Below are 6,119 nucleotides of genomic sequence, written 5' to 3'. Positions count from 1 at the left end.
GGAATGCTTTTTCTAACCGTGCTTTGGCCTTGCCCGTGCAAATTTTCACATTACGGTAAAGATGGCCTGTGTCTGCAAATGCAAAATGGCATTTAAGGTATAAATGAAGTGTGTTGGCAGACACTAGAAATGCTCCTGTGATCTTTAATGAATGTCAGATGTAATTATGTTGTTACACTCTCTCATCAGCCAAACACAGCATCTGTTTGGGCTCTTCAGTAAGACACGGATAAGCAGAGTGGTTGGCATGGAGACATGTTGAGGAGAGCAGGTCAGGCTGAACCGATTATTACTGCCGCCTCAGACGTCTTCCTTTCACGTCTGCTTATTGATGAATGGTCTGCAAATGCAGCGGTTTTGATTACTATCTGTGACGCATCAAGTGGGCTTGATCATGACCAATCTGTGTGTTTGTGTGTTTTCAGACACTCTCAGGAGAAATGTCTTATTGAAGTGGATGTCAGGTAGTGAGAACATTGTGTATACCTTACTTCTGTTAACTATCAGTAAATCACATCTTCAAAAGCTGCCACTAAAACCTATTATCGAGGACAGTACTAATGTCTGGCACAGCGCCAAGGCAACAATGAAGCCTGCTCATGGCCACTTCACTAAGTTTATTGAAAACCCCTACATGCGGAAAACCGATCCAAGAGCCTATGATGCAGTCGTATTGGCTCTGCTGTCCCTAACCGGTGGAACAGGCAGAATCCTATGCAGTCGTCACGGCAATAGACCCTCGTTAAGCAAGTAGTTTGCTGCAAGAGCTGAAAAGAAACTTTTGAACAAAAGTTGACCAATCTCTCCCCTCTCTCTCTCTGTGTGTGTGTGTGTGTGTGTATGTATGTGTATCCTGCGTTGCATGGACAAGCACAGTCCTGCACCGGACTTGAACTCACAACCTCAGGCATGGGAGATGGGTGTGCTAGCAAGGAGGTTAAAACCCATGAGTGTAGCATCTTCTCTTCAGATGTCGCGGAGTGGGGTTTACTTACTGCACAGCACTTTACCCACTGACTAACTGACTAACACCACACACGTCTCTTAAGGGGGTTACTCACTGCACAGCTCTATACTCAGTGGTTAACGCTACACCTGTTTCTTACTCACTGCACAGCTCTATACTTGCTGGTTAACGCTACACCTGTTTCTTATTCACTGCACAGCTCTATACTTGCTGGTTAACGCTACACCTGTTTCTTATTCACTGCACAGCTCTATACTCGCTGGTTAACGCTACACCTGTTTCTTATTCACTGCACAGCTCTATACTCAGTGGTTAACGCTCACCTGTTTCTTACTCACTGCACAGCTCTATACTCAGTGGTCAACGCTACATGTACTTGCGCATGCAAGGGCTCTACTCTGATGACACTTCCTTCGGTGAGACCTGCACAATCATAAGTGTGTATTTGTACATGCTATGCCCAAAATGAAACTAGGTCATCTCAGCACATGTAAAGCTGAACTGAACCAAATCAGAAAAAGTGTGCCAAACTACTATTTAACTGTATCCATTTTAGAATGCATCACAGATCATTATTACAATGTGTCTGGATGCACATTCCATTGTCCGAGAGGTAGACACCCATACCCACACCCACACCAAAGACTATAATACATCTATGGGATACATGTTTACTGCTCTGTATGAATATTAACTGCATGCTTCTCAACATCGTTTCCAAACATCATCATAGATCTGCATTTGGCCCAAGGCCTCGTGACGTGACAGGGCCTCATAACGTGACACAGGACGGGCCCCGTGACGTGACACAGGACGGGCCCTGTGACGTGACACAGGACGGGCCCCATGACGTGACACAGGACGGGCCTCGTGACGTGACACAGGATGGTCCTTGTGACGTGACACAGGACGGGTCTCGTGACGTGACACAGGACGGGCCTCGTGACGTGACACAGGATGGGTCGATTCAGCCATAGTTCCAGTTTCTGCGCTAAGAATACGAAAATCATTAATTAATCAGGCTTCCTTGTTGGAGCATCACAAATCGGTACACTAACCTCTGCCTCTGCCTCCAGCTTACTTTCCAAGGGGCTTCAGCATCAGTGTGAGCAGGAGGCCAACACCCCTCTTCCAGCCGCTAATCCAAGCCCAGGTCTGTTTAACCCTAACCCTAACCCAGAAACAGGTCTAACCCTAACCCTAACCCTAACCGGGAGATCAGAGACTAGGGCCGGACCTGCTGTGGATCCCACCTCCTGCTTGACAAACACTCAGTTATTTTAGTATTTCAATACTTTTCAACCTATGCACCAACAACTCTAGCAAAGCCCATCTCAGTGTCACTGTTTTTAGTCTGAGTGTTCACTTAGGGCTCCAGCTGGGACTAGGCACGGACTGGTTTCCACCGACATTTACACCACAAGCTGCCATGACTGACCCCACACACATTCTTTACAATACATGTATGCTTCATAGACCTCTAGAGAGACAATACATGTATGCTTCATAGACCTCTACAAAGAAAATATGTATGCTTCATAGACTACTACAGAGACAATACAACAAACATCTCTGGTGCTTATGTCTTTAAAGCTAAATAGAGTTTTATTTCCTGACATCTCTGGTGCGTATGTCTTTAAAGCTAAATAGAGTTTTATTTCCTGAAATCTCTCTCCGGCACAGTGTTGTTAAGATGGTGAACTCCATGCTGATGTCTTCATTCATTACAGAACGTTCTCATCTTCAATGACTTTATGATGGCCGTGCACGACAGGCAAGGACTGTCTGAAAGTAGCAGCAAGTTTATTTAGAGAGGTAAAGAGCCCCTGTGACGGGCTGGGAATGAGGACATTACAGAGCTGAAGCACCAGTGGGGTTCTGAGAAAGAGAGACGTTTTCTCCTTCCTCTGTCAAACTGAGCGCAGTGGGTACTTAGTGTCTAGACACGACATGTCCAACACAGCAGATCCCAGGACAAACACTGGCAGCAGGAGTGACAAGAGATGGAAAAGAGTTTTAAATGTAGCCGTTAACTCTGTACTTCATGAGGGAAACTACGTCAGTCACCACTAATATTATTTCAATACTAATTAACATTTGCTGGTTCTGAGTGAACTGTGAAAAAGACTGGCTAACCTCGCTCATTCTTTTGGTTACATGAACGTACTGAACTGCCTCAGTGCACTAATCTACACAGGCTGTTACCTGGTTTTATGGCACCATACTAACACTCACGAGTGTAACAAACAGAACTTGCATACTATTTCATGTGCAAAATGTGCAATGACAGCTGGATAAAGTAAGGGAGACTGAACAACCAACACGATTGTTATACTTTTGATAGGTGTCCGTTCTGACTCGGTTTCGAGTTGCACAACTACAAGGGTACGTATCAATTACAACCCAAGTCTGTTACAACTTGAAAAAAAATTTTTTAATACTTAACTGTAATACAGGGATGGCATTACTTAGTGTATTAGACCATGACTGCACCGCACTTCTGGACGTCTGATAATAAGAGCTCCTGATGCTGGTAATAGGTACAGTACAAGACTCCATGGACTGAATGCATTTGTGATTTAGCGTGTGAATCAACCACAGAAGTCATATCACTGCACATTAATCGGATTTACACAGCATATGTGCAGACTGTAAAAATGATGTTTGCTCCTTATGTTCCCTGAACCTTCCAAGACAAACACGCCGTCGCCGTTGCCGTTGCCGCGGCCCTCCCGGCACCCTCGGCCCCCCCGGCTGAGTTATTGGCATTCCTGGAGCCCATTCTACTGCTTTATGAATTCTGTCCCTGGGATGTGCAGCGCGCGGGCCCGGCCTAGTTAATCACCTGGAGCTGCTTCTGACAGGCCTCATGGGAAAGTAATTAGGAGATGCTTCAGGAGTCTGCCTGGGCAGTCGAGGGGAGAGGAGAGGAGAGGGCCGGCAGCGAGATGAGAAAGCTTTTAGTCCCTGGCAGGAGGGCGGATGCTCACCCAGGAGCAGCCGGCACAAGAGAAAGAAAAACAACAACAAAAGCACAACACCCTCGCCCCCCTAAACATCCCCCATCCCCCCCCCCCCCCCCTCCATCTTGTCTCCATCAGGGACCAATGCCAAGGTCACAGCCCTATGGACATTACAGAACACTTCCTGGAGCAGCGGACACGTCTGCATGAACAATCGGTAATCAAGAACTACCATCTCAGTGATTTCTAATTAATCATACCCATAATAATTGCCCAATAATGACTCATTGTGTACACTACACAGCTAAACAGCGCCTAATGAATCCACATCAATGACTAGCTGATAATCACTCAGGAGCTCATAGTTTTAGTCACATTCAGGAGATAGTGATTTGTCACACTGCCTCTATTTTGGAAAGGTCTATAAAGTAATTTGCGACCTATGAGTTCTAATGGCAGTGCTTATATCTGTATATCAGTGAGTAAGGCAGCCTTAAGGGGATGGAGTGGTGTGTGTTGGGCTACTTAAAGTGGATGGACTGGTGTGTGTTGGGCTACTTAAAGTGGATGGAGTGGTGTGTGTTGGCAGCCTTAAGTGGATGGAGTGGTGTGTGTTCGGCTACTGAAAGTGGATGGACTGGTGTGTGTTGGGCTACTTAAAGTGGATGGACTGGTGTGTGTTGGGCTACTATAAGTGGATGGACTGGTGTGTGTTGGGCTACTTAAAGTGGATGTGGGTGGTTCGGCTACTAAGTGGATGGACTGGTGTGTGTTGGGCTACTTAAAGTGGATGGACTGGTGTGTGTTCGGCTACTATAAGTGGATGGACTGGTGTGTGTTGGGCTACTTAAAGTGGATGGACTGGTGTGTGTTGGGCTACTTAAAGTGGATGGAGTGGTGTGTGTTGGCTACTATAAGTGGATGATGGTGTGGTTCACTTAAGTGGATGGACTGGTGTGTGTTGGGCTACTATAAGTGGATGACTGGTGTGTGTTGGGCTACTTAAAGTGGATGGACTGGTGTGTGTTGGGCTATTTAAAGTGGATGGTGTGATATAAGTTAGTATATGTTGGGCTACTTTAAGTGGATGGGGTTGTATAAGCTAGTAAAGGCCATTTGAAGGATTGCATGGTTTACGTATAGTATAAGTAGGTCTGCGTATCCATATAGTAGTATACTGTATCAGTAATAGTATAAGTAGGCCTGCATTTGCACGCCTGTGTTCTGTGCCGCTGCTCGGCTGGAGTCCTCTCTCTTCATGGGTGCGCTCCAGTTCTGGAGGGCTGCATGTTTTAATGAATAGCACCATTTGTTTTCCAGAGTGAACAAGTCCACTGTGTGTGTGTATCTCCGGGAGAGGAAGTGTGCCGATGTTTCGCTGTTTAAATTCCGCTTCTTGGAGTCGGCCTGAAATTAGGCTGCTGCTGATGGATTAGTTCCCCACAGCAGCCAATTTTAAAAAGCATAGTTCTCCTTTTTCTCCCCTCCCCAACTCTATTAAGCTCATACCTCTCCCCTCTCCTCATTTGTGAGAGGCTAATGGGATTGTTGGAGTCTGAAGAGACAGTTGTGGAGAGTGACTGGGGACACGGGAGAGCGACTGCATAATTCTCTTCACACAGTCCCTGCTTTTTTTTATATGAACTAAAGGCAGTTAAGGCAGACAGACAGGGACTCAACAGGCAGACAGACAGGGACTCAGCAGACAGACACGGACTCAGCAGACAGGGACTCAGCAGACAGACAGACAGCAGACAGACAGGGACTCAACAGACAGACAGACAGACAGACAGACAGCAGACAGACAGGGACTCATCAGACAGACAGACAGCGCTCAGCAGACAGACAGGGACTCAACAGACAGACAGACAGACAGGGACTCAGCAGACAGACAGGGACTCAGTAGACAGACAGACAGGGACTCAGCAGACAGACAGACAGGGACTCAGCAGACAGACAGACAGACAGGCAGACAAGACAGACAGACAGACAGACAGACAGACAGACACAGACTCAACAGACAGACAGCAGACAGACAGGACAGACAGACAGTGACTCAGCAGACAGACAGACAGACAGGGACTCAGCAGACAGACAGGGACTCAGCAGACAGACAGACAGGGACTCAGCAGACAGACAGACAGACAAGGACTCAGCAGACAGACAGACAGGGACTCAGCAGACAGACA

Source organism: Clupea harengus, chromosome 7 (genome assembly GCF_900700415.2).
Source record: "Clupea harengus chromosome 7, Ch_v2.0.2, whole genome shotgun sequence".
Lineage (NCBI taxonomy): Eukaryota > Metazoa > Chordata > Actinopteri > Clupeiformes > Clupeidae > Clupea > Clupea harengus.
The sequence above is the reverse complement of the archived record's forward strand: the minus strand, read 5'-3'. Positions refer to the sequence as shown.